This window comes from Mustelus asterias, chromosome 14 (assembly GCF_964213995.1).
Source record: "Mustelus asterias chromosome 14, sMusAst1.hap1.1, whole genome shotgun sequence".
In the NCBI taxonomy this organism is placed as follows: domain Eukaryota; kingdom Metazoa; phylum Chordata; class Chondrichthyes; order Carcharhiniformes; family Triakidae; genus Mustelus; species Mustelus asterias.
In genome coordinates this window covers 83,555,543-83,579,558 of record NC_135814.1, presented here as the reverse complement: position 1 = coordinate 83,579,558, position 24,016 = coordinate 83,555,543, and the positions used below count along the sequence as shown (strand labels likewise).

The 24,016-nt window shown below is 42.8% G+C and overlaps 2 pseudogenes; both read right to left on the bottom strand.

The window, feature by feature from the left end:
* Positions 1-506: 506 nt before the first annotated feature.
* LOC144503970 (gamma-crystallin S-1 pseudogene) lies at positions 507-1,833 on the bottom strand (annotated as a pseudogene).
* A 4,703-nt stretch (positions 1,834-6,536) lies between these two features.
* Positions 6,537-17,762, bottom strand: LOC144503809 (gamma-crystallin S-1-like; annotated as a pseudogene).
* Between the last annotated feature and the right edge of the window lie 6,254 nt (positions 17,763-24,016).

The following is a 24,016-nucleotide window of genomic DNA, read 5'->3' as shown; positions in this document are numbered from 1 at the left end:
AATAAGGGTGGCATGGTGGCACAGTGCCTCTTAACAGCGCCAGGAACCCGGGTTCGATTCCTGGCTTGGGTCACTGTCTGTGCGAAGTCTGCACGTTCTCCCCATATCTGCATGGGTCACCTCTGGGTGCTCCAGTTTCCTCCCACAGTCCAGAAGATGTGCTGATTAGGTACATTGGCCATGCTAAGTTCTCCCGCAGTGTATCCGAACAGGCACCAGAGTGTGACGACTAGGGGATTTTCACAGTAACTTCATTGCAGTGTTAATGTAAGCCTATTTGTGACACTAATAAATAAACTAAACTAAACTGTTCTCTACCTGAGCATGTGCAGAAGTTATTGTACCCATTTACCATTATTTATCCATCCCAATCAACATTTGAACTGTACAGAAAACTTCCCTGACAATCCAAACACAAATCAATTGAGAGAAAAAGGAGTGAGGTTATGTATACCTATTCTGCTGACGCGTGTTAGAAAAACAAAACCATATTTGTCATGAATATTTTAATAATACATCATGCGTCTGAAAGATCCGATAGTTGAGTTGAAGCCGCCCCAGTCACTGTATCTCCTGTATTCACCGGGTCTCATGAAGTACTGTCGGCCTCTGTAGTTGGGATGTTCATAGAAGATCCAGTAACCGTCCATCACTTGGCAGGAATGAATGTCACGGTAACGGAAACGATCGTAGACAGAGGGACAGTGATCCATGAATTCCATCATCTGTTCCCCAAAGTCAGGCCTCTTGTAAATCCTCATTCTGTAGTTTCCACCTCAGTACTGGAATAGAGATAAAAACATATTTGTCATGCTAGTATTAATTACACATCTGAAAGAGGTAATAAAAATGTGTTTGAAGGGACCATCTTATAACAATAAGAATTAGCTGAGGCAACATGAACAGGACCTGTGACTTCTGTGATTACCAGTGGCAACTTTTGAATAATAGCTTTCAGTTAAAACAGAAATACTGAACACACTAAATACAACACCCATGCAGACAGGAGGCTGCTTACTATAAATAAATGTCAGGTTATTATTTTTTGGCTTCACATTAACAATATCTTCTCCTTGTAGATCAAGGAATTATTAACCTTTGTATTATATTCATGTCGGGCATGTCCATGAGATGGTAGTTTGCCATTGACAACTGGACAATGCGCACTCGGGAATGTGTGAATGATTTTCTTCCTTTCCCAAGATGTTGTGATCACGCTCATTGTTGACATGCACCTTGCTGAGGGCAGGATATGACTACATGGGGGTGGTTCTGGATTCCCACTGCCTAAAAAATGCCTTGACCCAATTTTGAGGAACAATGAGTTCCAATGCTCATTAAAACCTTTAAAACTCTGCTGTATATCTTTACTGTTATTACAAATGTCACAAGTGACAAACAGGACAATTCCCTAAAGTTAACTACTTTGTACAATGAACATTTCCTCGCCCTCAATCTGAGCAGAATATGTAAACAGCCAACGTACGTATGGGTAGGAGCGACATGAGCCGATGCTGTCATTGAATCCCATCCAGCGCTGGTAGTCAGGATATTCTCTCCTGGTCAGAACATACTGGTATCCCATGTAATTGGGTCTCTCATACACCACCCACCAGTCACTCATGACACGCATAGAATTACAGCGACTGAAGTAAGGGGACAGGTCAGCACAGTCACTGCTGCACTCATAGTTCCGACCCTGGAAGTTCCTGTCCTCGTAAAAGATAATCTGTGGAAAGAGACAAGAGAAATGAGGAAGCTTGAGAATCTAGCGAGAGTGATCAAGAATTTTCACATCCTGTACAAAATCAGACTGCTTCTTACCTTTGCCATGTTGAGCTCACAGTTAGATGAGTAACTGATTTAACACAGCAACATGCTGTACAGTGTGGTATATATATGCTGCACAAAATGACCGCATGATTCTGATCTCTTGTTATTCAAATGATTTGGTGCTGAACGTCAGCAAAAAGAGAACAAAGAACAAAGAAAATTACAGCACAGGAACAGGCCCTTCGGCCCTCCAAGCCTGCACCGACCATGCCGCCCGACTTAACTAAAACCCCCTACCCTTCCGGGGACCATATCCCTCTATTCACATCCTATTCATGAACTTGTCAAGACACCCCTTAAAAGTCACCACTGTATCCGCTTCCACTACCTCCCCCGGCAACGAGTTCCAGGCACCCACTACCCTCTGTGCAAAAAAACTGCCTCGTGCATCTCCTTTAAACCTTGCCCCTCGCACCTTAAACCTGTGCCCCCTAGTAATTGACGCTTCCACCCTGGGAAAAAGCTTCTGACTATCCACTCTGTCCATGCCTCTCATAATCTTGTAGACTTCTATCAGGTAACCCCTCAACCTCCATTGCTTCAGTGAGCACAAACCAAGTTTCTCCAACCTCTCCTCATAGCTAATGCCTTCCATACCAGGCAACATCCTGGTAAATTTTTTCTGTACCCTCTCCAAAGCCTCCACATCCTTCTCGTAGTGTGGCGACCAGAATTGAACACTATATTCCAAGTGCGGCCTAACTAAGGTTCTATAAAGCTGCAACATGACTTGCCAATTTTTAAACTCAATGCCCCGGCCGATGAAGGCAAGCATGCCGTATGCCTTCTTGACTACCTTCTCCACCTGCATTGCCACTTTCAGTGACCTGTGTACCTGTACACCCAGATCCCTTTGCCTATCAATACTCCTAAGGGTTCTGCCATTTGCTGTATATTTCCTACCTTCCAAAATGCATTACCTCACATTTGTCCGGATTAAACTCCATCCACCATCTCTCCGCCCAAGTCTCCAACTGAACAAAACACATCACTTGACATGTTGCTTGACATGTCACTGATTCTCTTCACTTTGCTTTCACTTCATTTTCATTGAGGTGTGAAAACAAAGAGGGAGTGTCCATCGTGCTTTCCACATTCTAACTGTTTTCAAACAGCAATGGTTACAAAATCCATTTTCAAAAACTTATTTCCAAAATCCACCCAGCGAGCTCGGTTTCTAAATGACCCAAAAGAGAAAAAGCAAAACCTCCAATATTTGCTTTGTTGGTTTGGCTTACTATTTCCTGTAATGGTACATAGACGCATGGATTTGCTGCTCTGTTACATCCAATTAAAATAAGATGAACATCTATGTGATCCATGAATGACAATGGAAGAGTTTTGTCAGTAATATACAGTGATATCAATTATAATTTTTGTGCGTAAAAACTCCACCTCTAATTTTACTTTCTATTTTTCATTATTTTCATTGACCAAGTACCACATAACAAACTTGTCAGCAAATTCGAAGACCATGTGCTGAAAGGGGCAGAGGCTATATGATAGGAAACAAAGGAGTTCTTTTTCACATTGGACGGTGATATATAGTGGTGTTCCCTGGTGGCTAATGTTATATCATTGATTTTTTGACCTAGACCTTGATGTACAGAGCACAATTTGAAAATTAGCGGTGACACAAAACTTAGGAATATTGTGAACTGTCAAAGGGACAGTATTCAACTTCAAATGACTTTCGCCAAGCTGAGGGAGTGTACAGGCACATGGAAAATGAAGTTTATTGCAGAAAAGGGATAGGAAGTAGGAATTACATGGTTAGGTAATATTAAATAAAGGTGACAGTTCTAAAGGAGCAGAGAAATCTAAAGGTACATGTGCATAAATCATTTTTGGGAGTGCAACTGAGTCTGATGAACGTAGGTGGGGGAGATTACAATTAGGTGTCAGGGATAATATAGTTGCAGGTTTGGAAGGGTAGTCAAATTTGGTTGGGGGAGGGCAGTCAATTGGGTAGGGAGTTGTTGAACGAGGGGACGGAGGGTTGGTTTTGGAGTGCTCCAGATGTTAAAATAATTTTAAACTTTCTAACATCTCCTGAATAACTATCCAGATAAGTTGAATGGATTTGTCCAGTCTACAACTCTAAGGTAAAGTCCAACATTTTTTGGAAGTTCCTGAACAATAGGGATTAGCCCATCGCAAGTTTGAATATCCAGAGAAGAAAATATTTGGGCCATTTAGCATGAATCATTCTTCCGTCATTGTTGTTCAGCCTGACAAGACAGCACCTTCCATCCCCTGTTCATCGTTTATCTATGTTCAAGACGAGATCTAAACATTCAATTTACTTTAGGATAGATGGTGTTGTGATTTGCTTTCCTTCGCTGTCTGAAAGATGACGAATTGAGACTTGAATGTATAAACATGAGCCATTTATTGTTAGTCTTTAACTATTTACATATCCAATGTTACTAGAATACATGGTGCTTCTGCCATATAGGTAGATTGCTTCCTGGGTGTTCTCTCCGGGTCCCTTACCATGTAACTCTATACGTTGTTAGGGAGCTAGATCAGAGCCGACAAACTATATTATGAAGCCAGACTAGATCCCAACAATTTTTTATTTTGGCAAAAATGTGAGGAAAGGGTGCTTCGCTTCAGGAGTGATTCCACTGACAAATTAGGGATCTTTTTATCAAACCAAGCTTTATTCATAACACAATTTAAATATACCTCTAACAAAATGAAACAGTTTAACCCTTAACCATTGAACAACCTTTAAACATGAAAAGAAACAAACTCTTAATTTCTAACTTATTCCTATTCAATTCCAATTGAGCAATATTTCTCTCATGGCCTTAAACCCCACTTTTAAAATTGTTAGCAAGTCCAGGCATGTTTACTTTAACCTTTGTTAACAGCTTTGGTGCTTCCTGAGAAATTCTGGAGAGAGAGAGAGAGAGAGAGAGTTTTTTAGGCTGTTATCTTTAAAGAGCTCTCTCCAGCAACTGAAAAGAAAAAGCTGTTTCTTTCAGCTACAAACCTAGCTCCTCCCATTTCTAGAATCACATGACTATATGACCCTATATACCAAGCTCATCTTTCCATTACTTTAATCAAGAAAACAGCTCAAGGGTCTTCTTCTTTGGTGGTCAAAGCCTCCTGCTAAATAAACACTTGCATGGCTAAAATGAGTAAATGTCCTGCATTCCAGCATCTGCTGTATTCCTCCAGACGATCTGACTATTTGTAACAAAAGAGTTAATTTTAAAGCAGTCCTCCCTTAAATGTAAACTATATTAATAGCACAGTCACATCACACTTCCCCTTAAAAAAAGAACCAACAATATGAACAAATGCCTTCATTTTTCCAAACCTCCAATTTTACTCTATAAGATATATATCGTATTCCATCTAAGCATGCAAAGTTAAACATTAGTATGGTCCAGTTCAGTCTTTCTTTTCCAACATTGAACACTTCCACCTTCTTTCAAATCAAAGTCATGATAAAACAGTCACATTCTCTCTTCCTGCCACTTTTACAGTCTTCATATTAAACAGCTATATCAATATCAATGGGGATAGGGCCTGGGGTGGGATTGTTGTCGGTGCAGACTTGATGGGCCAAATGGCCTCCTTCTGCACTGTAGGGATTCTATGATTCTATTCTATGATTCTAATAAGCTCCATCTAAACAGTCTTGCATATTTACCTTTAAACTTCTCCAGAAACTTCAATGGATTATGGTCAGTGTAGGCAATTGTCTCTGATGAATTGCTGGCAACGTAAATGTTAAAATGTTGCAAGGCAGATACCAAACTCATGTCTCCTTCTCAGTGGTTGTATATCTCTTTTGATAAATATTTAATTTCCTGGAAAAAATAACTAATAGGCCTTTCTATCCTTCCATCGTCTTCCTGTAACAGTACCGCACCAACGCCCACATCACTTGTATCAATAGCCACTCTGAATTGCTTTGCATAATTCAGTGTCTCCAAAACTGGTGTGGTGGTTCACACAGTTTTCAGATTGTCAACTGCCTTCTGACACTCAGACATCCACTGAATATTTCTGCGTTTATTCAGCAGTTCAATCAGTGGAGCAACCACACCGCTAAAATTTGACACAAATTTCCTGTAGAAACCACTCATGCCTAGGCATCTCAGAACTTCTCTTGTTGCCGATATTGGGAACTGCCCAATAACTTTTGTTTTCACATTCTATGGGGCTATCTATTCATGTCCAATCGTACTGCCTAAGAATGTGACTTGGGTTTTTGAAAATTCACTTTTAGCCAAGTTTACAACCAATCCTGCCTCCTGTAGTAAACAATTCCTTTAAACATTCCAAATGCTCCTTTCACATCTAACTGGAAACCACCAGATCGTCTGTATGTACTGCACAATTAGATAGTCCAGAAATAGCCTTGTTGGTTAGTCTTCACAATGTTGCTGACGCATTCTTCATTTTACACAGCATGACTCTAAACTGATGGAGACCATCTGGCATCACAAAAGCCAAAACTTCATTCGCTCTTTCTGATAAAGGTACTTGCCAGTATTCTTTAAGTAATTTGAGTTTGGTAATAAAGGTTGCTTATCCCACTTTTTCAATACTGTCTTGCATTCGAGGAATAGGATATGAATCTATCTTGGTAACTACATTAGCCTTTCTATAGTGCACACACAAGCATTGTGCACCATCTGGTTTTGGTGCCAAACGAAACCATGCTGGTCATGAATATTCTAATAATACATCATGCGTCTGAAAGATCCGACAGTTGAGTTGAAGCCGCCCCAGTCACTGTATCTCCTGTATTCACCGGGTCTCATGAAGTACTGTCGGCCTCTGTAGTTGGGCTGTTCATAGAAGATCCAGTAACCGTCCATCACGTGGCAGGAGTTAATGTCACGGTAACGGAAACGATCGTAGACAGAGGGACAGTCATCCATGAATTCCATCATCTGTCCCCCAAAGTCAGGCCTCTCGTAAATCCTCATTTTGTAGTTTCCACCTCAGTGCTGGAATAGAAATAAAAGCAAATTTGTGAAGAAAGAATCAATTATTCATTTGAACCATGTAATAAAGGAACTGTTAGGTTAGAAGGGTAAAAAGTCTCACAACACCAGGTTAAAGTCCAACAGGTTTATTTGGTAGCACAAGCCACAAGCCATAAGCTTTCGGAGCTCTGCCCCTTCATCAGATGAGTGAGAGTTGTGTTCACAAACAGGGCATATATAGATACAAACTCAATTTACAAGATAATGGTTGGAATGCGAGTATTTACAGGTAATCAAGTCTTAAAAATACAGACAATGTGAGTGGAGAGAGGATTAAGCACAGGTTAAAGAGATGTGTATTGTCTCCAGCCAGGCAAGTCGTGGAGGGTACAGATAGTGTGACATGAATCCAAGATCCCGGTTGAGGCCGTCCTCATGTGTGCGGAACTTGGCTGTCAGTTTTTGCTCAGCGAAGGTTAGAAGGGAACAGTTGAGGAACGTAATAACAATTACAGGGCCTGTGGAATAAATCCTCACCTGATTACCGATGTGCATGTATTTTTTTATTCAGCCATGGGACATGGGCGTTTCTGGCTGGCCAACGTTTATTGCCCATCCCTAGTTGCCCTTGAGAAGATGGTGGTGAGCTGCCAAACTGAAACGCTGCAGTCCACATGCTGTGGGTTGACCCACAATGCCTTCAGGGAGGGAAGTCAAGGTTCTTCACCCAGTGACAGCGAAGGAATGTTAAAAAAGAAATATTGATCACTGCAAATTTATACAGGGCCTTACAGACAGGAGATTTCTTAATATCAGGGAAAATATCTGCTTTACTTCTTTCCTTCAGATTAATTTTAACTTGTCCCTCAGTGTGTGTGATGTGCAAATGAGAGTTCACACTAGCTGACAACCTCGATGTCCTGAGCTGTGTGTGGAATCAGTACATTATGAGTTATAACAGCTTTCTGATGAGCATAAGAAGAAGTTGGGGATGTGCAGAATATTTCAATTGAACAACTTACAGAGGAAATATACGCTGGAATTTTACCTCCCTGCCCGTCATGGGAATCGGAGCGGGCGAGGGGCGGACAGTGGGAAGGCCTGTTGACCTTGGAGGGATTTTACGGCTTTGGGATGAGCAAAGCCATAAAATCCCACCCATGGTGTTAAAATTGTGAAGAAAAATTTTGAACATTTTATTTAAGGGTTCAGAGGTTTGTGGAATGGGAGGCCAGAAACCTTACAACCTTTAAAAAATATTTGGATGAGCAGTTGAAATATCATAATATTCAAGGATATGGGAGGAGTGCAGTTAAATGGGATTAGCATGCATTTCATGTTAGATATTGAGCAGGCTCGATTGGCTGAAGGGCCTTTTCTGCACTATATTAGTCTGTGACTCCATGAAGCTAGGTCAGTGCATGAGGGTAAAATGAATACAAGGTATGCTGATATTTTTTGACACAGAGAGATGGGGGCTATTTGTGTGGAGCATAGACCACTGCAAAGGCATGCCAGGATGGATTATTGTACTGTGCGACCTGTTCCTCTGCTAGCAATTCTGTTAAAATATCTTATCCAACCATAGTCAAATATCTTATCCAACCATAGTCAAATATCTGAACCCAGAATAGGGAGCCATCCAAAATTCCACTGACTTTCAGAGGGACCAGACGAACCCGGTGGCAGACAGGACAATAATCTTAAATTAATGGTGTTTATGAGGCAGAAACCGATCTTTTCTCATTTTAGTTCCCAGACTTGGAGGCAGCTACGTGCCAATCTAAGGCCCAAATTCAGCATCAGCACTCATTAACAGTTGATGCACAAATACCCTCCAGAGGCAGTTTACACATTTGAGGGGCACAGCAATGGATTTGAGCGGACGCTGGGGATGGGGGATATGAAGTGCTTGGAGAGGCTGTGATCACAATGACTGTGGAGTCAAACAATCACCCCCAACACTCCAGAGGACAACAGGAAGCCTTTTCATAAAAACTATTTCTGGGTGGTCTCTGCTTGGGACACTGCAGCCACGTAAGAATCCATCTCAATCAAACTTCTCCCAGGGCACCTAGCGCTGGGTCTTAGGCATCTCATTTATATTTTAAATAATCTAACCCTGTTTTAGGTGGCCAACAGCAATGCCTGAAAAATTACTTGACCCAATGTTCAAGGAGCAATGAATTCCAATCCTACCAATACAGATTTATACCTTTAAATTTCAGCTGTATATCTTTACTGTTTTAACAAATGTCAAATATGACAAACAGGATAACTCCGCAACTTAGATACTTCGCACAATCTGAGCAGAATATGTAAACAGCGAACTTACATATGGGTAGGAGCGACATGAGCCGATGCTGTCATTGAATCCCATCCAGCGCTGGTAGTCAGGATATTCTCCCCTGCTCAGAACATACTGGTATCCCATGTAATTGGGTCTCTCATACATCACCCACCAGTCACTCATGACACGCATGGAGTTACAGCGATTGAAGTAAGGGGACAGGTCAGCACAGTCAGTGCTGCACTCATAGTGCCGACCCTGGAAGTTCCTGTCCTCGTAAAAGATAATCTGTGGAAAGAGACAAGAGAAATGAATAAGCTTGAGAATCTAGCGAGAGTATTCAAGAACTCTCACATCCTGTACAAAATCAGACTGCTTCTTGCCTTTGCCATGTTGAGCTCACAGTTAGATGAGTAACTGATTTAACACAGCAACATGCTCTACAGTGTGGTATATATATGCTGTACAAAATGACCACTCGACTCTATTCTCTTGTTATTCAAATGATTTGGCACTGAACATCAGCAAAAAGAGAACAAAACACATCACTTGACATGTTGCTTGACATGTCACTGATTCTCTTCACTTTGCTTTCACTTCATTTTCATTGAGGTGTGAAAACAAAGAGGGAGAGTCCATCGTGCTTTCCACATTCTAACCGTTTTCAAACAGCAATGGCTACAAAATCCATTTTCAAAAAGTTATTTCCAAAATCTACCCAGCGAGCTCGGTTTCTAAATGAAGCAAAAGAGAAAAAGTAAAACCTGCACTAACTGCGTTGCTCATCCTGATAATGACTACTTTTGTATTTTCAGACTCCATCTCCAATGATATTTTTCATTGTTTGCGGTTGTCATTGAAAACATTCCACATAACAAACTTGTCAGCAAAATTGAGGGCCATGGGGTGAAGGGATCATTGGCTGTCTGAGCACAATTTTAAATTCCCACCTTGACACTCCATAGGTTCTGTCCTGACCATGTGGCCCTCAGGGAATGACCCTTAAAATGGCCACACTGCCACAGTACAACTATGTACAATATGCACTGCAGAAAATCACCAACGATCCTTAGACAGCACCTTCCTAAAACACAATCACTTCCATCTAGAAGGGCAAGGGCAACAGATACATGGGAAGACCACCACCTGCAAGTTTCGCTCACCATCCTGACTTGGAAATATATCGCCGTTCCTTTGCAGTCGCTGGGTCAAAGTCCTGGAATTCTCTCCCGAACGACATTGTGGGCCAACCCACAGCACATGGACTGCAGCGATTCAAGAAGGCAGCAGCTCACCATCACCTTCTCAACGGCAACTAGTTATGGACAATAAATGCTAGCCAGTCAACAATGCCCATGTCCCACAAATGAACAAAAAAATTGATCCATCTCCCTGCTTTTGTCCAACTAAATTAAGGTAACATTAATGTGACGATGTATGTGAATAAAAGAGAAATATTTTAGCAAGTATTGTGCAGGGACACCAATTAGTATTTTTGTATTTTAATACTCCATCCCTGATTTTATATTCTATTGTTCATTATTTTCATTTAGATTGAACCAGACCTTGAGCAAACTTGAACCTCATGGAATGAAAGGGACAGTGGACACATCATGGACACAAAGTTGACTGGGTGATCGGGAACAAGGAGTGCTGTTGGGCAGTTCTCTCTCATACTGTCGGAAGATATATAGTGGTGTTCCATTTTAGACTTTCTTATGTTAATGAGCCTGACTTTGATATACTGAACATAATTTGAAAATAGACATAGAAGTGGAATATTGTGAGTTGTGAGAAGCATAGTGTTAAATTTCAAATGGCCTAGACAGGCTGGTGGAATGGACAGACACATGGTAGTTGAAATTTAATGCAGAGAATTTTGAAATGATTGTCTTTGGTAGGAAGAACATGTAAAGGCACCATAAAATAAATAATATAAATTACAAGAGGCCACAGAAGGAGAAGGAAGGGTACACATCATTGAAAGTGGCAGGGCAGGTTAAGAAGGTGATTAGGAATGCACATTGGCTTCCTAGGCTTTATAAACAGAAGCATTAAGAATAAAAACAAGGAAGTTATGATGAACCTGTATAAAAACCCACTCTACCCTCAAGCAGAGTATTGTGTAAATTTCTGGTCGCCACACTTTAAGGTGGGGCATTTTTCCTGGAAAGAGGAACTTTGTGTAGATTGAAGAAGCTCAGAATATTCTCCTTGGAGAAGAGAAGGTTGAGAAGAGATTAGGTAGAGCTGTTCAAAATCAAAAACTAGACTTACGGAATAGAAAGAAATGGTGAGCTTTGCACACAAGCAGTGGGAGAGAGCATATTATAGGTGAGACACAGTCAGAGTGAGTGTGGGTATTGGTGCAATGGGGAAAGAGGTGCTTTTGCTTTTTTTTGCATTATAACTTCTTAAGTCTTCAGTGTTGTTTTGTCCTGCTGCAGCAGTAGAGGTTGCAAGAGAGAGAACTGACTGGTAAGTAGTGGGTAATGTTGGGTAAGTATTTATCTATTATTTTTATTGTTTATATTCGTCAGGTATTTTTGTGGTTTTAGTTTGTAAGGTTTATATTCTGTAGAAACAAGGACCAAGGAAGAAGGACCCCAGAGTAATTGATATTACTTGATATTAAGCATCTTCAAAAGATTTAATTTAAAGGGGGAAGTCATGACAAGAGACCTCAAAGCTGTAGTGTGTTCCTCCTGCTCTATGTGGGAAGACATGAGCATTTCCAGTGCTTGGGGCCAGCATGCATGCAGGAAGTGCATCCAGCTGCAGCTCCTGAAAGTCCAGATTTCGCAGCTAGAGCAGCAGCTAGGGACACTGTGGACAATCCACAAGGTGGAGAGTGTTGTGGGTAGCATGTATAGAGAGGCAGTCACACAGCAGGCAAAGACTCCCCAGGCAGGAACGGAACAGGCGACCACCAGGCAGAGCAAGACATCCAGGCAGGAAGTGCATAATCTCCTGTGGCCATTCCCCTGCAAAACAAATATATTGCTTTGAGTACTGTTGAGGATAATGACTTCTCTGGGATAAGCAGCAATAGCTGAATTCATTACACCACGACTAACTCTGCTACACAGGGGAGGAGGAAAAAAATGTGGGAATGCAATAGTTATAGAGGATTCAATTGTACAGGGAGAAGATAGCTGTTCTGTGGCTACAAACGAGACTCCAGAATGGTACGTTGCCTTCCTCGTTGGTGCTTAATGATTTAGATGAGTGAACTAAATATGATATCACCAAATTTGCAGATGACACAAAGCTGGATGGGAGACTAAGCTGTGAGGTGGATGTAGAGATGCTTCAGTGTGATTTGGACAAGCTGAGTGAGTGGGCAAATGCATGCAGTGAATGTGGATAAATGTGAGGTTATCCACTTTGGTAGCAAAAACAGGAAGGCAGATTATTACCTGAATGGCTATAAATTATGAAGGGGAATGTGCAATGAAACCTAGGTGTCCTTGTACATCAGTCACTGAAAGTAAGCATGCAGGTGCAGCAGGAGGTAAAGGCAAATGGCATGTTAGCCTTCATAGTGAGAGGATTCGAGTGCAGGAGCAGGGGTGTCTTGCTCCAATTATACAGGGCCTTAGTGAGGCCACACCTGGAATATTGTGTGCAATTTTGATATCCTTACCTAAGGAAGGATGTTCTTGCTGAATAGTGAGTGCAGAGATGGTTTCCTGGGATGGTAGGACTGACTTATGAGGAGAGATTGAATCAGTTCGGATTACACTCGCTGGAGTTTAGAAGAATGAGGGGGATCTCATAATAACCTATAAAATTCAAGCAGGATTAGACAGGGTAGATGCGGGAAGGGTGTTCCCGATGGTGGGGTTGCCCAGAACCAGGGGTCATAGAATAAGGATACGGGGCAAACGTTTTAGGACTGAGAAATTTCTTTATTCCGAGAGTGGTGAGCCTATGGAATTCATAGAATCATAGAATCATAGAAACCCTACAGTGCAGAAGGAGGCCATTCGGCCCATCGAGTCTGCACCGACCACAATCCCACCCAGGCCCTAACCCCACATATTTTACCCGCTAATCCCTCTAACCTACACATCCCAGGACTCTAAGGGGCAATTTTTTAACCTGGCCAATCAACCTAACCCGCACATCTTTGGACCACAGAAAGCATTTGAGGCCAAAACATTGCATGTTTTAAAGAAGGAGTTAGATATAGCTCTTGGGGCAAAGGGTATCAAAGGATAATGGAGGGGAAGTGGATCAGGCTATTGAATTGGATGATCAGCCATTATCATAATGAATGGTGGAGCAGGCTCGAAGGGCCGAATGGCCTACTCCAGTTCCTATGTTTTATATTTCTATGTTTCCTACTGACAGAATGATCGAGAGGGTACCAATTTCAACTTCTTGGCAAGAGAAGCAATAGCAATGTGAGAAAAAGCAGTTTTAAACAGCCAGTGTTTATGATCTGTAGTGCTCTGCCCTGAGCAAGTTGTCAAAGTAGATTCAATTGAGGTTTCCAAAGGAAATTAGAAAATTGAAACAGTGGGCCCGATTTTACCATTGCGTCGTGCTCGTTTTCGGGCGCGAAAACGTGGTAAAGTCGGGCGTGAGGCCATTAACGCGATCCGTGCCCACATCCGCGCAGATGCCCACTTTACCGAGGCCTGAAAATGGGCGCAATCCGATTCGCGCCCGAAACGGGCGCAACGGTGATTTAAATGCATTTGCATGCATTTAAATTGAATTAATGAACTGCCCGCCCAACTTTACCAGCACTTCCCCCTTTCCCATCGTGTTCACGCGAATAGATTCGGCGCGGAACAGACATGCTCGGCAAAGGTCTGTTTCGGGTGCTCCAGTTGCTGAAGAGGTAAGTTCAGAGCTTCCAACAGCTCTCTGACTCAGATCGGTGGGGGTGGGTGGGTGGGGACGGGGGGGGTGGGTGGGGACGGGGGGACGGGGGTGGCGTGGAGGGGGGAGGTGGGCCAGATCATTCTCTGGTGAGGGGGGCGCGGGAGAAGGGAGGCCCAATCATTTTCTGGTGGGGGAAGGGGGAGGTGGGTCAGATGTATCTCTGGTGGGGGAGGGGGAGGGAGGAGGGAGGCCAGATCGTTGTCTGGTGCGGGGGAAGGAGCGGGGAGGGAGGGAGGAGGAGGGCCCGATTATTGTCTGGTGGGGGGGGGGGGGGCGGGGAGGAGGCCTGAACTTTCTCTGGGAGAGGGGAGTTAATTCTATCCCATCACATTTCTAATTCTGATCATTCCCGTTATAAATGCTACTTAGATTATATTTCACTTGCCATGAGTGTTGTTTTTTTCCCCCAACACCAGCAAGTTCAGAAGAAGTAGAAATTATCTTATTACCATTTCCCAAATTATCTTCTAAACTTGGAAATGCAGTTCTTAGAATTTACCGCAAGTGGCTGTTGCTAAACACAATTGCAAAAGTTGTTGAATCAAGCAACGGTTATTTGTACACACACCTATATGTTTCATTACAGTTTCAATAAAGGCCTGGGTACGTACCTCAGTGGATTTTGCAGTACAGACAGCAGAGAGAAGGGATTCCACAGCTATAATAGTGCACGTGCACTTAATTAGTGAAACTGTCAAAGTACTCGGCTGTGAGTATGTGAAATATACTGGGAGGGAGGCCAGATGGATCTCTGGTTGGGTGTGGGGAGGTGGAGGGAGGGGGAGGGTGACAGTGGGGGGGCCGGGGGGCAGGGGCAGGGGGGGTCCGTTGCCACTCTGCGGGCGATCGGTGGGGGGGGGAAGGGGACAGACGGTCATGATCGGTCTGGGTAGCGGGTGGGGGTGGGTGGATAAGGGTGAAAGTTATGTTGTAGGGGTGGGGATGATGTCTGTGGGGACCATCACTCCCGGGCCGTTTCATCCGCTTTTTGAAGCCGGGGGCGATGTGACAGCGGCGCGATTTTCAAATTTTTTCTAACCGCGCATGCGCAGTTCAGAGCTCCGATTGTTTCGGGCACAATAAGCCCCGCCCACAGCGCAATTCGGACAATTTTTTTTCAGGCTAAGTGCATATCAGGGCACCTGAAAGCAGATTTCCAAGATCTGAATTGCGCCCAGATCCAGCACTTAGAATGAAAATGGTAAAATCAGGCCCAGTAGTGAAAATTGCAGCAAAGTGAGACTAGGAGAGTTGCTCTTGCAATATGTATACAAGGACATGACTTGCCGAATGTCCTTTTCTTTTGCTGGAATCATTTTATGATTCCATGAAGTTATGTAGGTTGATGTCTGGTCTCCTAGCAACTGTCATGATTTCTTCATCCTCCATCACTTGCTGTGTGAGCTGCATGTGAATGCCCAGGGCAAAACAAAGGGGGGCCACTGGGGCAACAAGTTCTATCTGTTGATGATTCCAGGATGCAACACATTGATAACATGTATAACTTGTACACAAAGGAAGTGCTGCTACCCGGAATGTGATAGTGCAAATTGCTGTGTTCAGTATCAATGCTTCTGCTGCCTCGTGTGCTCTACAAAGCCCAGCAATGCTCATCAGAGCAGGCCTCAAGATTCATGGTGGCCTGCTGTATGCTGCACAGTCTCAGCATCCGGTGGAAACTGCAGATTTCACTCACTTTGTGATGGGCATCTGAGGAATATGAGAAAGACCAGAAGGAAGAAGAAGAAAATAAAGATTATGTTTTTATAGATCTCATGAAACAAATTCCATGGAAGATATCAGACGCCAATGAAGGGCATTCATTTTTAATAAATCATTAATTTTGAGTGATCCCCATATGGTTATGGGGTCATTATGTTAATCTCTACCCACCTGATGGATTTTACCAGAGCTCCAAGTATATATTGCGCTAACATTTCCACAGGTGAACTGTGCCAATAAATGGGCAGGGTCACAAAGTTTTGCTTTAAATGACTATCGTTGAAATGTTGACAGAGAGTACTGGAAAGCTGTTCTTTGGGAAGGGAACCAATGGAAACTTAGACAAATGTGGATAGAATCAAAGAACCACATGGCGCAAAAGAGGGCCTTTGGCCCATCAAGTCCACACCGACACATTAGAAACACCTGAACTCCTACCTAATCTCATCTGCCAGCACTTGGCCCATAGCCCTGAATGTTATGAATAGAATCATCGAAATGGATGGAGAGGAAGAACCAGAAACAAATAGAAATCCTGCAACCAGCCAGGTGGAAGACACACCTATTGAATGATGAGGGAGTGCAGTTCATCCTCGACCTTGAAATGAAGTCAGGACCAGGTCAGGGGGAAAGGTCAAGGAACCACAGAGACTAATGCTGTGAAGTTTTAGGGAGGGATGTAGGGAGATGCATATAGTTGGGATAAAAACTTGGAGGGATTCGGTGTAAAGAGTTAACATCAGAGCACCTCAAACTGATGTAACCATGCTGCAATGACACATGGTTAAGCAGATGGTTTGAAGTGAGTGGACTGAATAGCATCATAGTGGAGGCAGCCATTGCATCGCTAAGAAGAATCATTGCGACACATGGCATCCTCGATGTTGTGGTCTGACAAAACACAAAGGGACTTGGGAGCCCTTGTTCAAGATCCTCTTAAGGTTAAAGTGCAGGTTCAGTCGGCAGTTAGGAAGACAAATACAATGTTAGCATTCATGTCAAGACGGCTAGAATACAAGAGCAGGGCTGTATTTCTGATGCTGTATAAGGCTCTGGTCAGACCCCATTTGGTGTATTGTGAGCAGTTCTGGGCCCCATATATAAGGAAGGGTGTGCTGGCCTTGGAAAGAATCCACAGGAGGTTCACAAGAATGATCCCTGGAATGAAGAGCTTGTCGTATGAGGAATGGTTGAGGACTCTGGGTCTGTACTCGTTGGAATTTAGAAGGATGAGGGAGGATCTTATTGAAACTTACAGGATACTGCAAGGCCTGGATAGAGTGGACATGGAGAGGATGTTTCCACTAGTAGGAAAAACTAGAACCGGAGGGCACAACCTCAGGCTAAAGGAACGATCCATGAAAACAGAGATGAGGAGGAATTTCTTCAGCCAGAGAGTGGTGAATCTGTGGAACTCTTTGCCGCAGAAGGCTGTGGAGGCCAGGTCATTGAGTGTCTTTGAGACAGAGATAGATCGGTTTTTGATTAATAAGGGGATCAGGGGTTATGGGGAAAAGGCAGGAGAATGGGGATGAGAAAAATATCAGTAATGATTGAATGGTGGATCAGGCTCGATGGCCGAGTGGCCTCCTTCTACACTGTAGGGATACTATGATTCTATCATTCTATGGGACATTCTGGTGGGAATGTTGGTGCAAAGAAAGAGTCAGATATGCATGAATCCAGATGTACAGAGATTTTACCATTCACGGCAGCTTTCTTCAATCAATTTTCATTGGGTAATGTGAAGCACAAAGCTCTCACTGCTATCACTCCTTTCATTGCAATTAAACTCAAACCCAGAAGAGTACAGACATTAGCTGTTTATTTAACTATGGATGCTTCCAACTTATGTGTTTTAGACGCAGAATTGATCACAAACTCAACTTCTGACTCCATTTAGATAAGTGACATAGATTTGCCTTGTCATGAAATTGGTTTATCTAATTGTCATCTTCATAGAGGCAATTTCTGTCGAGTTCTCAACTTCAATTCAGCATCAATGGATAATGAGACAGGATGTATAATGGGAAGACCTTCATAATTCACCCTAAATTTGTCATCCTGAAGGTACCTTCAAAGCTATTGACTCAGGTATTCTTTACCCATCCCATTCAATCCAAGAACAAAACAATTGAGAGAAAAGAAGTGAAGTTACATATATTTATTCAGTTGACACATATGTTTGAAAAACAAAACCATATTTGTCATGAATATTCTAAAATCCCTCATGTGTCTGAAAAATCCGATAGTTGAGTTGTAGCCACCCCAGTCACTGTATCTCCTGTATTCACCGGGTCTCATGAAGTACTGTCAGCTTCTGTAGTTGGGATGTTCATAGAAGGTCCAGTAACCGTCCATCACATGGCAGGAGTGAATGTCACGGTAACGGAAACAATCGCAGACAGAGGGACAGTCATCCATGAATTCCATCATCTGTCCCCCAAAGTCAGGCCTCTTGTAAATCCTCAGTCTGTAGTTTCTGCCTTGGTACTGGAATAGAGAAAGAACACATTGGTGATGATAGTATTAATTACACATATTCTTAGCTAGGTTATAAAAATGGAGCTAGTGGGTTAGAAAGGAACATCTGATGGATCGTCTCATTAACAATTAGGTTAAATTAAGCTCTGTGAGGGGTGGGTGGAGGTGGGTGGTGTTTGGGTTAGGTCTACTCCTGGGGTTAGGGGTGGGGTAGGGGGGTTTCTGATAAATCCTCCGAAATGGGGAGAATTCAGGTTCATTGCAGGGAGGGTTTGGAGGGTAGTCGAGTCAGATAATTATTGGGGTAAAGCTGACAGAACCATCCAAAGTTAATGATTAAAATTGCTTTGTCAGATGATTTCCAGCGCAATTGTCCACGGGAAGTTAACACTACTGGACATTTGCCACATGAAGCATTATCTATGTACATCGAGAGGGATTGTCTTTGGTGTTTTGGCGTACTCTTTGGCGTACTTTGGCATACTCCCCATATCCAATGCTGGGGAGTCATGGAGTTATGGGCCCAAGAGTTATAACATCTTTCTGCTCAGCAGTAAAGCATTGTGTAAGTGGAGCGATGGTGAGGACATTGTCACAGAAATTGGGGTGATGAGACGGGAGCCATTCATTCAGCAAAGTCTGTGATTGTCTGGAACATATTAACTTGCTCACCATTATAGGTTAATGGAGAATGGGAAACAGTTGTGATGGAAATATAAACAGTGGAATCATTTGATTAGAAGTCTAATGATGTGAATTTCTATTGGACATGTCCATTTGATGACACTGTTATGTGCCTTTAATGCATTATAAAGTGGGATGAAGCGTCTCCATACCATGCTCACATTGAAATCGAGACATGATTCTTCAACACAAAACTGGCCTTGCAATATAACAAAACAAGTTGGAACAAGAAAACAATCCACCAGGAAACAATAACAGAGAATCGATGATTCTGTCGAGTTCTCAACTTCAATTCAGCATCAATGGATAATGAGACAGGATGCATAATGGGAAGACCTTCATAATTCGCCCTAAATTTGTCATCCTGAAGATACCTTCAAAGCTATTGACTCAGGTATTCTTTACCCATCCCAATATTCTAAACCCCCAATTCAATAGGCTCTTTTTCAGATCAGAATGTGTATTGAATATAAATGACTCTAGTTGGATGTGGAGAATATTTGAATTGATCCACCCAGGTGAATCAATGTGATTTTAGCATTATTAACAAAAATAGAAATTATTCTATTGATGCATTTAAGTTGAAGCGAGGTAAGTATGTGAGGGCAAAAGAAATACAAGGATAAGCTCATCACGTCCACATAGAGAGATGAAGAAAATTCATGTGGAGAAAAAACACCACTGCACAGACATGACTGAATAGACTGTCATACTGAATGGCCTGTTTCTGTGGCATAAATCCTATGTAAATATTTTAATCGATTCATAGTCAAAAATACATAGGGTGGGATTTTCCAGCCATGCTCACCCTGAAACTGGAAAATCCCACATGAGGTCAATGAATCTTTCCATGGTCCGCCCTTCACCCGTTACAATTCCTGTGGCAGGCGAAACGGGAAAATTTGCCCTGTAATCTTTAACTGATTGTATTGATGAGGGAGAACTGATCTGCTCTCACTTTAGTTCCCAGGTTTGGAGGCAGCCATGTGTCAACTTAAGGCTCAAATTCAACATCAGCACTCATTAACAGTTAGAACAAAGAACAAGGAACAATACAGGACAGGAACAGATCTTTTGGCCCACCAAACCTGTGTCAATTCCTAATCCTTATTTAGAGCCATTACGTATTGCCCATACGTAGTTACTACCCCTCTGTTCCCTTGAATGTTGTTAGCATGCCTGCTTCCAGCACCTCAGCTGGCAATGTGTGTTCCAGGCACCCACCACCATCTATGTGAAAATCTTTCCTGCCCGAAACTTTCCCCCATTCACCTTGAACCTGTGCCCTCAAGGAGCTGAACTTTGCACTTTGGGAAAAAGGCACTGACTATCCACCCTATCTATACCTTTCATAATTTTGTAGACCTCTATCAGGTCTATCAATTGGTGCACAAATACCCTCAAGAGGCAATGGATTTGAGCGGACGCTGGGGATGGGGGATATGAAGTGCTTGGAGAGGCTGTGATCACAATGACTGTGAAGTCGGACAATAACCTCCAACACTCCAGAGAACAACAGGAAGTCTTTTCGGAAAAACTATTTCTGGGCGGTCTCTGCTTAGGACATTTGATTGAGAATCCATCTCAATCAAACTTCTCCCAGGGCACCTAGAGCTGGGTCTTAGGCATCTCATTTACATTTTAAATAACCTAATCTTGTTTTAGACGGCCAACAGCACTGCCTGAAAAATTACTTGACCCAATTTCGAGCAGCAATGTGCTCCAATTTCTACCAGATTAATGAGTGAATGATTTATTAAGGTGAATTACTATATACAGAGCATGGTATGAAGGCTACTGCACTCCATGACTCCAGACACCTAACTGGCAAGGAAAACCCACACTTAGCGACAGGACACATACATTCCTTCCTAATTGGATAAATGGATCACATGACCCTCCAAGAGCTTGCCCCTTAAAGGTGCACGCTATCACATACCTCCCCCTTTAAGTTCCCGATTATCACATTTCAATATCAAATCAACTACTCAATATTACACAACAAATGGATCTCAAACACAGTCCCTTATCAGGTAAGTCAGTCCGAGGGCTTCCTGATCCTTTGGGAGCATCAAAATTCACTAACAGCTGCTCCAGCAGTAGAGGGAATTTAGATTTGCACCTCAGTGGACAAAGTCTTGATCTGCGAAGGTGCGTCAGTGCAGATAGCTTCTCCAGTTCCCACTGGAATATCACTTGGCTCTTTCTCGGTTAGCTTGTTGCTGCATTATTTACATTCGGAACAATATCATTGACAGGCATACTAGGGGCCGACTGCCCCACTGGTTCTGTGTGTGATTCTCTTCTTCTCAAATGGTCCGGGTGTTTCTTCACTCTTTTTCCTTGGACATCTATTTCATCCGTCACTGGACCTGTTCTGACCTTGACCGTTGCAGGGAGCCAATTCACACCAGCACCATAATTCTTTACAGATACCAAGTCAACCATCTCAAATGTTCTCTCTGTTTTTGTCAAATTGTGATGTTTCTCCTGTGTGTTCAGTTTTGCCTCCACCCTCCTCGCCGAATTCAGAAATACCAAATCCAACCTTGCTCTAATATGTCTGCCCATTAGGAGCTTGGCAGGTGTAAAACCTGTGGTGACATGAGGAATTGTTCTGTGAGTGATCAGGAAATGGGCCAGTTTGGTTTGTAGAGTGGCTGATAACTGTTTCTTCATTGCGGTTTTGAATATTTGGATGACTCTCTCAGCCAGTCCATTTGAAGCAGGGTGGTAGGGAGCTGTTCAAATACATTGGACAACTTTGGTTCTCATGAAATGCTGGAACACTTCGCGAGTGAAAGCAATCCCAATATTAGATACTGGTACCTCAGGCAACCCGTGTGTGACAAAGTTCTTGACTCTTGTTGATTAGGTTGTGGATTTCATTTCATGTATGTCCCACCATTTGCACTGAACATTTATAAAGAGCAGGAACATGGTGCCCATGAATAGGCTGGCAAAATCGATGTGTATTTGCACGCATAGTCAACCTGGCCATTCCCAAGGTTACATTAGGGCCACAGATGGCAATTTCAGCTGCTTTTGACATGGGTCACATTGTTTGACCATGTCGGTATCTATCCCGGACCACCACACATAACTCTGTGCGAGCATCTTCATCTTTGTCATCCCAGGATGGGCACAATGTAATGCTTGTAACAATAACTTTCTAGTGGGAGTGGAAACATTCACCTCTGCTCCCCATAATAACACACCATCCTCACAACTTAACTCATCTTTTCTTGTCTGGAATTTCCTTCATAACTCAGACCTGTTATCATAATGCCAGCCGTGGAGGACCATGTGCTTAATTCGAGATAATCAGGGGTCTTTCTGGGTTCATTATTTGACCTGTTGCACTGACACTGGCAATGTACGGAGAATGGTTAGAGCCAGAACAATTTCCTGTGGTACCAGTGGAGGCCATATACTTTTGGGTAAGGCGAGGGAGCTTAAAGCGCCTGGGTTAGATATGTGTGTGCCCGGCCTATGTTGAAACATACACCCGTAGGCTGCTGGCAAACATGCCCAGCTATAGGAGGAACTGCTTATCCTCCTCAAATGAGACCAGTAGGGGTCTGTAGTCAGTAACTGCTATGAAATGCCATCCATAAATATACTGATGGAACTTCTTCACTCCAAAGATGACTACTCGTCATAGAATCATGGAATCCCTACAGTGCGGCAGGAGGCCATTTTAAAAGAGCATTTTACCCAGAGTTCCCCCATTCCCTATCCTCATGACCCCACATATTTGCCCCACTAAACCCCTAGCCAACAAATCTTGAGGCACGAAATGACAATTTTTCATGGACAATCTATCTTTGAGGGTCACATGACTAAAATGCTTTGGTCTGAATGAAACCTATCAGCAGAAGGATTGAGAACCAGAGGACACTGATTTAAGGTGGTTGGTGAAAGAAATAGCAGCAACAGGAGGAAAAGCTCTTTCACACAGCAAGTCGTTAGGACCTGGAAAGCTGTACCTGAGAGCGTAGTGGAAACAGTTTCAATCAAGGCTTTCAAAAGGAAGTGGATAACTATTTGAAGTGAAAAATAATTTGTGGGCTACAGGATGTGATTCGGTAAGTTGCTTATGCGCAGAGCGGGAACAGACATGACTGGCCAAATGGCCTCTTTCTGTGCTATATTCATCCTAAGATTCTATGAAATATTGCAAATTAATGTCTGGGATTCTAACAGCTGCTGAGTAAAGGGAAGCTTATCGAGAACACATGATGCTGATGTAATGATGAATTAACATCACACGATTGAGTAGCAGAGATCCACAGCAAGCAGAAGGCCCAACCTTGTGCAGAGGTCCCAATATGTATGTAGTTGCTGTAAATAAATAGTAATGGCTTCAACAAGCTACAGACACAGCAGCTTACCTTGGTAGAAACCTGTCAACACCCTGAGCACATGATGAAACAACAGCTGCCTTGATGTCCTCATTCTGTGGTTCTCCAGTGTGCCAACTGCATTTGACCAGAACAGATTTGGCGGCAATTCAAAGGTTGGCCACTGGGTGACATTTGCTATCTGCTGATCACATGATGAATAATTCCAGTGTGAAACCCAGGGGCACATGTGGCAGCCATACTGCAACCTGGAATGTGATGGTACAGACTATTGTTACAATCCTTGCCTAGATCGCGGGACGCGGGAGGGGGAATCTGAATAGGGAGCAGGAACACTTGTTTATAAGGATGTAAAGGTGGAGATTCAAGGCACCTGGTTTTGCAATAATGCCACAGGATTCTATGGGTTTTGAACAAACAAAAACCAGCTTTACTGGACAAGTTCAGAAAGATAAAACAATTTACAATATGAATCTTATAATGTAACACTGAGTACATGTTAATTAACTGATGAACTGCGGTCAGTCACATCACACTACAGAGTAAATGACAAATGCAACCAAAACAGATTCCATAGAATTTTCAACAACCCAGCTGGATGTTAATTCCACTCTGAGTCACACAATCTCACTGAACTTTGTCTTTCTCAACAGGGTTTCCTTTCTCCACCTTTGTAGATCTCCCACAAAAACAGAAAATGCTGGAGAATCTCAGCAGGTCTGACAGCATCTGTGGAGAGAGAATAGAGCCAGCATTTCGTGTCAGAATGATCCTTCGTCACTCTG